General features: G+C 28.8%; 1 pseudogene; it reads left to right on the plus strand.

Annotated features, from left to right (window-relative positions):
• The first annotated feature begins 10,754 nt into the window (after nucleotides 1-10,754).
• On the plus strand, nucleotides 10,755-10,989 carry LOC107513420 (annotated as a pseudogene).
• Nucleotides 10,990-11,909: the final 920 nt, after the last annotated feature.

Genomic DNA, 11,909 nt, shown 5'->3' on the forward strand with positions numbered 1-11,909 from the left:
TATGTAGTTTTGCTACTGTACCATCATTTACTATTAACTTCATGCTGAATTACATTTAATTTTGTAGACAAAAAAAATAGCCTAAAAAAATCTGAGAATCTTAGAAAAAGAAGCTTAATTTCTTGTTAGAAAACTTTCACATGTGTCTTGTAATAGAAAGTAACATATTTTATGATGAGCTTTGTTTTATGTTAAGTCATCAGCCTTTTCCTCAAAGACTGAAGCATTGTTTGGGTACCATAATTTCTTACATCAGAAAATGGTTTACAATGTTTTCAGTTCTCTTTTGAAATGTCAATGATAGGCATTACTGTCGGTGCTGAAGTTAAATGGTCCCACATTGGAACAATGGTAGATGAAGAGTGTTTATTTTAACTTCCTCTTCCATTTTCTTCTGCATGGATTATCATCTTGTGTTATTTATGACAAGCATGATGGTCTGAATGTACAAAATTGCATATACTGTTTGAGAGAGATATTAGAAATATCATGATGACTTTCTATGGTGAATATTTTGTCCAGATATCACAACAATGTTGGTGACATTAGTTGAAGTTTATTTTATAACTCCAATTCAAATAATAAATATCTTAACATTCCAATGAATGACCAACCATCTTTGAGGGAAACCAAAACCTTATGTTATGGGAAGGTGAGGAATACTAATATAAGCATGATAAAATAAAATATGTTAACCTCTTTCATTTATGCAATATTTAAAAGAGTTTTATGTCAAGTATATTAATGAATTAATTTAATTTTGTCTAAAATTAAACATCTAAATGTAATATTTCTTTGTCGCTTATTTTTTTTAAAAATCGTAGAGATTGAAATACCAGCAGTTTCTTTGACTGTTAAAACTGTATTTCCTATAAAGAAATACTTTAAACATTTTTTGAAAACCCACTTAAGTAAGCCCCAAAGGAAGAAGTGAGTGATATTTTTTTTTCACTTTTATGATGAAGCCCACTGTTTTTTACTTTCTCACTATAATGCTATCCTTGGCACATATATTCCTGAGAGTACCTACTAATACTAATTTAAATTGATATAATGGCTGTAGATGGAAAGATGGCATTGAAAGTAATTCAATTCATTGGCAAGCTAAATTTGTTAGCAGAAGATGTCCAGATAACAAATACTCCCTCGTAATACGAATTTTATTCCCAATTCTTTCTTTCTTCAAAATAAGCTTATATATGTGGACCAGATTTAAATTTTGTTTTCATATAAAACTTACTGAATTAAACAATGCATTTTTATATTTCCAACACCTGTGTAAGTGGCTTGTCTACCTCTAAAAATATTCCTGATTTTTACATTCTTTTGTCTTAATTGGCCCATATTTTTTTCTTTTAAGTTTTTCTATTTTTATTGCTCAAAAAAGAATGTCAAAGACTTATTTAATTCAGTTATTATATTTATATTTTTGAAAGAAACATCTAACTGGTGATCTTTCTAAACTCAAATGACCAAATTTTCTAGATTTGATGTCATCTCAATTCTTCATTTAAAGAAAACCCATTTTTCTTTAAATGGCGGTCCAACTTTTTTTAAGGTTACATATCATTTTTGTTCTTTATTTGGTTATCAAAATTGTGCAAATTTATTTTTATCAAGGACAGTATATTTAAAATATCAATTGGTATTCTATAGAAGTACAATCCTATTGCAATAGAGTTTATATGTTTATACCTTTTATAAGATTCCAATACACACAGAGGAAGCAATTAACTGTTCAAGATGCCAGAATTAAAAAAAAAAAAAAAAGGAATGGAAGAAGGGTCACCTGTTCTAAAGGCTTAATTGCTGAAGAAATTCTTCATATTAGAAGTGCTTATGATAGTTAAATAAACCATCCCTTGGGGATATGGTTTTTAACAGTGTTACTAACTTACTCTAAAGGTTTTTATTTCATTAATAGTGGGTGTCATAGATTCTCCAATTTCAAATAAGCTCTTTATTTTGAATAATTTTATGCTACTAAAGTAAGTCATCTTGCCAAAGGATTAATGCATGTCAGAAGGAGAGGGCCAGTTTTGTACATCTCAAGACTATTGTATTATTCAGAGCAGAGAATCTGTAATGAATCTTAAGTAGGTTTATGCAAATAGTTCCAAATCCACTGGAAATGTTTCTGGTAAATTAACATTTTATTTTTCTCCTAGTCTCCACTTGGGAAAGAATGTTGAATGGTAAATATTTTCTTCTTTAAATATGAAATGCAGAAAAAAATGATAAAATTAACCAATTTATCCAAATTTTCAATGCCAGAGTTGTCTCAACATATTCTATTGATAATTATCACAATAATGGGGAATTTTTATGCTACACAAAGGTATCACAAAGATATTCATTAAAAGCATGTATTTATAACTTCTGGAAATTTTGAGTTAGGACAAGATAATTTTAATAGTATTTTTTGAATTTACCAAACTCACTAATATAATAGAAAAAAGAAAAAAAGAAGCACAAATGATAAGCTATATCTAGAAACCATAAGGTATGACTGGGTAGGGCCTAATCACCACCAAATTAGAACCCACACAAGTTAATACCTCTGGAGAGTTAGTAGAATAAGGTAAATGGAGAAGAATAGAAGAGTACTAGAATGCAGACATAGCCAATAACTAACTACCTTTCAAAGGAAAATACCTTACATAGAATGGAATCCTCAGCACATAGATCGAGAAAAATAACAACAAATTAGAAAAGGTTCAACAAATTCTAATTTGCAAAAGACTACAGAAAAAACTGAAGGAACTCACTAAGGAACTATGAGTCTATAAGAGTAGAACAGATATTAAATTGACAGGTACTACTCTAGTTTTGGAGTACAATAGACATTACGATTGGGTACTTCTCAATTTATCCTTAACTGAAGAATTTTCCTGGATGCAGGACTTTCAGTGTTAAATTCACCCTGAGAAAACTGAGATAGTTGGTTATACCACATAATAATATCAAAAATATTCCAAATATTCTTTTTCAGAGGATAGAGACCTAAGACTATGGGAGAAAAAAAAAAATTGAGAGTTGAGAAAAGTAGCATAACAAGAACACTGAATGTTAATAAGAAAAAAAGTTCAGACATAAGAGTTAAGAAAGTTTTATGAGAAACAGATCTCATAAGTATGAAAGTGTCTATGGAAGAACTTTTAAAAAATATTCATATTAATAACAAAAAATGTAGTTCTTGATCAGTGAAACTATAAAATTGACCACCTCCTTTACTCACTCAAGAAATTTCACTTAAAAGTTTTGATAAAATACATCTCACATAAGCATAGGAAAATAAAAAGATTATTGTCATACTCTAAAAGTATATTGTTGAGAAAAAAGACAATACATTGAATTATGTAGTTACAGATAATGAAAGATAAATAGAAAAAAAATATGGTCACAAAGTAGATAAAATTGTTGCCTACAATTTTAAAATAAACTTAAAGTGCAAAAATGTCATGAAATAACAACAACAAAAAGACAAAAATCAAAACAGAGAAGTTTAGAGATGAGACAACCAAACAGCAAAGGATAGGAAAAGAACGACAATTGTGTTTAGGGAAAACAATTAAGAAAAATTCTAGAAATCAATTCTAATCTACAATAAACACAAGAACAAGGAAAATATAGTAATGAAAATAGAAAATTAACAAGGAAAAAGTAAATAAAGAGATAAATATTAGGAAAAAGGAAGAATAAACTTTAGAAATCAAGACTAAATTACTAGCCACTGTATGAATGAATTTGAAGAGCAGCAATGTGAGCATTGCCAAAGCATCAGAAACCTGAGGTTCTAATCTTGTCTCTGCCAAAAGCTGCTATGTGGTATTAGGCAAGTCATGCAATCTTTCTGTGCCTGCGTTACCTTATTTATTAAATGGAGATAATAATCATTATTGACCCTACTTCTGATGATTTGTGAGAGGACCAAATAAAATAGTAAAGGGTACAAAGAAATGTAACACAACGGCCAAGAATTTTTATTGTTTTGTTTTATTTTTCTTTTGGAATGCTTTGAACTTGAAATGGTGATGTAAGGAACAAATGACTTGTACAACCCTAAAAAAAAAAAAGAAGATTAATTACAATAAGCATACAAAGACAGTACCGTAATGAAAATTTTAAAAAAGAAAGAAAAAAGCAGGGAAACAGATCAATGTTTGAGAAAAATATAGATTGAGAGAAAAATGAAGGAAGAGAGAAAACATGCAAAAATCCACTGTATTTGTAACTGAAGTCCTTGAAGAAGTCAAGTAACAGAACAGAGCATATTCCAAAAATTATAATGCAGCAAGATTTCTGAATTAAAAGAGTGTGCAAGTTGAAAAGATTTTCAATGTACTACAGAAATTACATTTAGAACAGTCAACATGAAGACCTATTTTAGTGAATCTATTGTACTTTAAAGATAGAGAAAAAATACTTTTTTAGCAACCAGACCAAAAGATAAAGTCACTTAAAAGTTCAAGTCAATTTTGTATACATTTGTGAATTCAGACAACATTCTTCTGACTCACATTTTCTGGAGAATGCTTAAGAGGATAACTTTCAGATAAAAATATCATAGAAACAGTTTCGACGTAAGTTTTGGTGGTATTGATGTATTTAATAAATACATAATATTAAGTAATGTAGATAAAAAAGTGATGGAAAATTTATATAATACAAATAACAAAAAGGTAAAGATAATATATGTGAAATGTAGAATATTCTTAATTTATTTATAAATATTAACTGGAAGTAAATAGATGCTGGCAAGAAGGAAAGAGAAAGAATTTATTAGTTAATCTAATTACTTTTAGTAGAAAATAAATAATGATGTGATAATAATTATAAGCTGTTATTATTCCCTCAGAGTCTCCTTGAAGGATAGCATTGATAGAAAATATATTTTAATAAATAAGAGCTAAGATTATTATATAAAAGTAAAACTAGAAAAAAATACAAATCATCTGAAATATTATATATACTAAAAATAAGCATGGTGAAAGCATTTTCTAGGATATTAATTGTATATTATAATTTTAAACATTCATTTATTTTTATATGTTAATACAAACAAATAAAGGTAAACAATATGAGTCATTTCAGTAATTAAGTGCCCTATCTCAACAATTAACAAAAAATCATGTTCAGATCTGCTTATAAAGGAAAACTTAACTCAGCTGAATATAAAATGTTCATTGAAAAAAGGAGATCCAGAATGATAAAAATTAAAAGTTATACAAAAATATGCAAAGTTGGAAAAAGAATTGCAATCTTTTTAATAAACAAAGTAGAACATAGACAAGAAGGAAGGAGGAAGGAAGGAAGGAAGGAAGGAAGGAAGGAAGGAAGGAAGGAAGGAAGGAAGGAAGGAAGGAAGGGAGGGAGGGAGGGAGGGAGGAAGGGAGGAAGGGAGGAAGGGAGGGACAGAGGGAGGGACAGAGGGAGGGACAGAGGGAGGGAGGGAGGGAGAGAGGGACGGAAGGGAGAAAAAGAAAGAGAGGGGAAGGAGGGGAGAAAGTAAGAAGAAGAATGGAAACAAAAAAGGGAGGAAGGGAAAAAGGGAGACAGATAGGAGAGAGAGAGGATGGGAAGAAAGTAGAATGAAACGAGCCAAGGAAGACATTATAAAATAACATAAAAATTAAAATACAGTTGCTACTAGTAATATTTATATACCTAATAAAAGAGCAACAACATCACTGTAGATTTAATAGCAATTTTTATAAACATTGTAAGATGTTCTAAATAATTTTATACCAATAAGTTTCACATATGCATAAAATTGACCATGTTTTGAAACCTTAATTTATTAAAACTAACAAGGACTCTTAAAATACTCTGGTATCTATTAAGACAATTAAATCACTTATTAAAAACCTTTGCGTAGAAAAAAGTAAACCATATTCAAGAGTTTTAACGTGAGGAGTACTTTTCATCTCTTTTTAGGTCAACATAACTTTCATTTCAAAAGTTTATATAGTCATAATGAAATATTTTATGGGCCAATATTTTTAATGAAAATTTACATGAAAAATTTAAACTGGTGTTTAAGAAATTAAATACAGTAATATCAAAAAAGAAAAAAAAAATCTAACCAAATGGGATTTCTTCCAGGAAGACAAAAATGCCCTAACATTTGAAAATCAGTGAATGTAATTTATGTTAACATTAAAAATGTAGAAAAGTAAATCATTCTTTAAACAGATATAAGAAATATCATTTGTCAAAGTCAAAATCCATTCATGCAAAAATTCCTAGCAAAGTGTGAGTAAAAGAAAACTCTCTCAATCTAATAAAGGGTATCATATTTAACAGTGAGATACTGAAAGTGTCCCCCCCTGAAAACTGGAATGAAACAATGATCCTATTACCATGCCTTTAATTCCACATTGCACTCACTGGAGATTCTTGCAAGTGTAGTAAGGCTTAAAAGAAAAAGCATAGTACTTAGAAAGAAATAAAATTAAAATGTCTGTTTTTAGAACATTTCTTCTTTGTCATTTTTATTTTCTCTTAAATATATATTTGATTTACTTATTATTTAAAAAAATATTTATTCTATTATTTTCCTCTTATAACATTACTTTCTGGATGTATCTTTATTATTATTATGCTTTTGTCATGGTTATTTTTGTCTTTTCTCTGGAATTTATGAGTAGCATGATTAATTTATGTGTTTGAGGTATTTTATATTATCAAATTAAATATTTATGACTAAGAATTTTCCTTTGAGAGCTGCTTTAGCAGTGTCCCGCAGATTTTAGTATTTGTTTTCCTATTTTTTTTCTAAAAGTTATTAACATGGCTTGTAATTCCTTGACACGAGTTATCTTATAAATGGTTCTGTAATGACCAAGTGGAAACAACTTGCTTAGGATTTGTTATTAATTTATTATTTGCAGGGTTACCATAGGATAATGCCAGTATTTTTGCATTTAACAAAATAAAAGAAGACTTTCTCTATGGCCAAATATACCTTCAATGTTTGTATATTTTCCATGGTCTCCTGAAAAACAGACATGCTCTCTATTATGAAGGTTGGTCATCATATTGGTTCATTGTACAGTTGTTATTGTTATATGCATTATCAACAAACTCTAATAGATATAAAATTGATTAATACTAATCTGTTTTGTTTCCTCTAATTTCTGCTCTACTGCCATAGCTTCTAGGTTTTGTACATGTAAAATATATGTTTAGAAGTGTTATGTCTTCTTTTTTAATTGTAGTCTTTCACTTAATAGTGTGTACTTATTTCCTGAATTTTATCTTAATTGATACATGATCATAGTACGTATTTTTTGTTTATATTTTCCTACTACATGTTACCTATAATTTTATTTTTAATGCTTTTAATCTTTTACCTGTGTTCATGTAAATAGGAAAGATTGAAATTTTATGATTTGGTCTGAATAGGTTTTCTTTAATGTCTTTTAATTATCTTAATGTTCTTTTAATTCTTTTAATTCCATAATGTAATCTATTCTTTCACTATTTTAGTTTCTTAGTTTTTCATTTGAACTTTTGTTCTTCTTAATTCCCTTCGTGCTTATTTACTGCATAATATATTGTTGATCTCTTGATAGACAATATGCATTGTTTCCTTGTTAAAAGCAATAACAAAATTAGCTTATAATGTCTTCCTCCTAAGACTCATTTTTTTCCAAAAGTATTATCTCACTGATCTTTGCTTCTGTATTTGTAAACATGCTTTTGCTTACAATACTTCACTTGTCATCTTTATCCTTTGACAAATCTGTAAATTTATTCTAGTGTTTGCATCCTCCATTTTCCTCTCAACCTACAGACTAATTATAAAACTTTAAGGGTAGTCTTTCTTAGAGTTTCTTCTCTTGACCTCTAATGTAGTTTAAAACACTATTTAAAGGAAAATAGAAATAAAGACAGTTTGTCTGGATCTCCTTGACACCTACAATTTAAAACTAATGTATGTTCAATACTTAAACATGAAACAAAATTGTCTTTACAGTTAAAGTCCCTGGCCTCCCTTATAGCTAATATGGCTGAGAAAGCCCCCCAAAAAGCAATAAAATATACTCTCATGTCTAAAAATAGCATACATTATCAACATTCTTTATTTGTATGATTAAATTTTGAGAGCCTTTTCTAATCACTAATGACTTGGGAAGCCAGTCCTCTATTTGGAAGGCTGTCAATTTCTACCACCCATGTGCAAAGACCAATTTAAGTACCCATACATCCTAAGGTCTGTGCCTTCAGATTTAATTTAAAATAAAAATACTGTGTATACAACCATTATAAACTTAAGAATTTGACGAGGTCAAAATCTTATGCAACAATCTCTTACTAATTTTAAACTTTAAAGCTTCCCTTAATATGGTTCAACTGCAAGTATTATGCTTCCCAAATGGCTCTTTGAGTCAATTTATTGAAGTTCTTAGCCTTTGCACCAGAGGTTGATAAAATTCCTTTTGTAAATAAACAATTAGAAACTAATTAAGAGATAAAGTCAGGCAGATTGAGATTAATCAAAAGTCAGGTAGATTAATACATTATATAGTATTAATGATGTTAACATGGAAAACACAGCTTATTGTATAAGCTAAATATTCTTTTTATCTCTCTCCTAAATTGAATTTCCCCACTAGTCAGAGACATGCCTGCATTGCTTATATTATGGAATTACAGAGTGGGCTACAAGTATTTTGCAGGCAGGCAGAACATCAAAGAAAAGAAAGATACTGAGTCAAATATAGTTATCATTTAATGTGGTTTGGTGAGGGATACCCTCAGTATCTTTCCATTTGGAAATGTATTTATTTTGCCCTCACTCTTGAATAATAGTTTATAAAAGTATAGAATTATAGACTGATCGTTGTTTTTTTCTCAGTAATTTGATATTACTGAAGAATCTTAAAGCATCAATTGTTATGTAAAGACACTAGCTATAAGATTTTTATTCTGTAAAAGTAATTTGAAATTTTTTTCTAGTATTTTTAAATGACTTTCTTTTTGTGCTTAATGTTCTAGCATTTTACTACATTGTTTCTAACTTAGAATTTTAAAGTTATGTGCAAGATGTATTTCCTAAATTTGAAGATTCATAGCTCTATTAATGCCAAACCATTATCTCTATCACTCCATTCTTTAATGCCCTTAGATCTATATTGGATCTATTTAATCCATGTCTTTTTGACTTTTATGTTTTTTCATCTTTATCTCTAGAGTTTAAACTGAGGATTTTCTCCACTTTGACTTTTAAATTGTTAATTTTATGTTTAGCTGTCCAGCAAATATTTTTTTTCTATCCATTGAATTTGAAAATTCCATTTAAGGCTTTTTTATATGTAAAATTTTTATCTTTATTTTTTAAACTATGCCTCTTCTTTTTTCACAGTATCTTACTTTTTACTATAGTTTCTATTTTATATAAATTAAATGTATTATAAGATCTTTATATTTTTCTACCTAAAGGGACACACTATTTTGCAACATGGTATGTGTTGATGTTATATTACCATCTCAAGTATTTTATATTTTTTTGTGTGTATAAACTTATTTTCAGCAAAGTTATTTTTTAAGTTGGAGTTCAGTGCATTGTATTAAAGGAGGATTTTTGCCAGGTTTTTCACCTGTTCACAATCACAGTTCAAATTTTGAATGGTAAGCTTGCAATGTGAAGAAGCAAAGACAATGTGAATCATTGTTGTCACAGGCAGTGGCAGAAACATTCGGTTTCTAGACACAGCAGTGGCAGCCATTCCAGATGTAAGATCAGAGTCCAATCTCCAAAGTAATAAGTAAACAGTAGGGAAATTAAAGTGTGTGTCCAAGAGCAGTACTGGTGGTATCTACATCAAACCAGTCCTGATTTTGGCTGTCCTATTTGAATATTTCTCAAGCCAGAATGTCTTGTTCTTGGACCCTACTTAAATTTTCTGGAGTTTATATTGTTTTTACTTACAACTACAAAATTTGGCAGATAAAAAATTATTTTATGTTTATTATTCTACTTATCAACTCATCTAACAGCATTTATTTTACTAGTAAAATAAGTTAATTTTTTTGATTTTATTATTAGATGAAGTTTATGACTTGAATTTAGAAGCTGTATTAACAAAAATACAATTTTTGTTTTTATTTGATGTTATATTTGAAATTATACAAGTTAAATGTGAGGATAATGCAAATCTACTCTAATTAATAAACCTATTTTCTTATAAAGAAATATTTATTTACACTGTCAATGATACTGACTGCATGATATTCCATTGTTGAAAAACATTAAAATTTTTTGAACCTATTCTCAAGTAGAAGGAAATTAGATCATATCTTATCTTTCTCTATTAAAGGCAAAAAAAGTTATAGCCTAGTAAGAAAACGTGTTTAAGTGAAGTTATGAAAATTAATATAGTTAGGATATTGTGCAGTCATTTTAAATTGTTTATAAAAATTGTGTAACTTGTAAAAGAAGCATATTGGAAAATTATACATATAGTTTAAATTAGATTGTGTGAAGGAAAAATCCTGAAGAAAATAAATTTTAAAAATAACCATGATTGTCTGTTAGATATAATTTTTCAATTTTTTATGGTTCTTCAATCTATTGTTTATTCTGATATTCTGTAATTATTGTGTGATCATTTGAACAAATATTTTAAATGTTGAATAATGCTTACATTTTCCACAGACATGTCTGCATTTTAGTGTGGATTGTTTTATTAAAGTAGAATTACTGTATTAAAGGCATAAGTTTTTACCCTTAACTCAGCAAATTAGAACATGAGGTCATGAGCAGATACACCAGTCTAGTGAATATGACTGTCTTCCCCTCATCTGACTGTAGTTCTTTTGGACATTGGCATGTTCTTCACTGCCTGGCTTTTCATTTATGAGGTCATCTCCACCAAGTACACTCGTGATACCTACGAATTGCTCCTCGTTTCCTTGATGGCCTCACTCTTCATGAGCTTTGCAGTCCTCTTCCTGCTCCTTTGGGTTGGCATCTATGCATGAACTCCCAAAGTTTCCAACAAGGCAGATTCACTGAATCCTTGCTTTTGTAAATTAATATTTTACTATTGCTCCAAGTGTCCTGCCTACTGCTTACAATCAAGGCAGATGTGTGATCACTAAAAATTAAAAAAAATAATAATAATAAGGGCATTAATCTTTTAAAGAAACGTATATTCAGTCAAATTTGTTTATTTCAGTGTTTAGAATATAATATTTGAATTAAATATTTTTTAAAAGTATGGATATATTAGTGTCACAGGAATATAAAAATTCAATTATAAAATAGAAATGGAAACAGTCTACTTCATAAATACGATTTAGTAGAGACAGCTTGTCAATAAATGAAGGTTGTTAGGCTATATAAAAGCAGAAGGCTGAGTCTAGACTGTCTTGGTGTTTTCTTTCTGCTGTGCTGTTTTTTCATTTTATTAGCTAAAAAGATTGTTCATATTTAAAAGAAACTATTCTATATGAATGATAGACTATTGTAAAAACAAAAACAATAAAATATCTGAAAATTTGTTAGAAAAGGTAGAAATCACATGTTCAAATATTTTTAATATCAGTTCTCTAGTTGAAAACCTGTCTGCAATTGTGTTTTATAGGCTAACTTTTTCCTATTATGTCTGGGCCCTTTAAAAAGATAATTTTAAGTCATTCGCTACTTTAAAAATTTGAAATTAACTTCATATTTTAGCTGTAACTTTGTTGGATGGTGATTTTCTTGCTATTTTCATAAATACAATAGACATTTATTAACATATCAATATGTCAATGGCTTTATTAATTGAAAGTATTTCAACAATCTTTTGTAGGTATGTAGTATCCTTTGAAGGACTAATAAAAATTGTAGTCATAGAATTTGTATCTTTTATCTTTGGTTTTATAGACCAAATTAGTTACCTTATTTCATTTGAATC

The sequence above is a fragment of the Rousettus aegyptiacus genome, unplaced genomic scaffold (genome assembly GCF_014176215.1).
Source record: "Rousettus aegyptiacus isolate mRouAeg1 unplaced genomic scaffold, mRouAeg1.p scaffold_m13_p_2, whole genome shotgun sequence".
Lineage (NCBI taxonomy): Eukaryota > Metazoa > Chordata > Mammalia > Chiroptera > Pteropodidae > Rousettus > Rousettus aegyptiacus.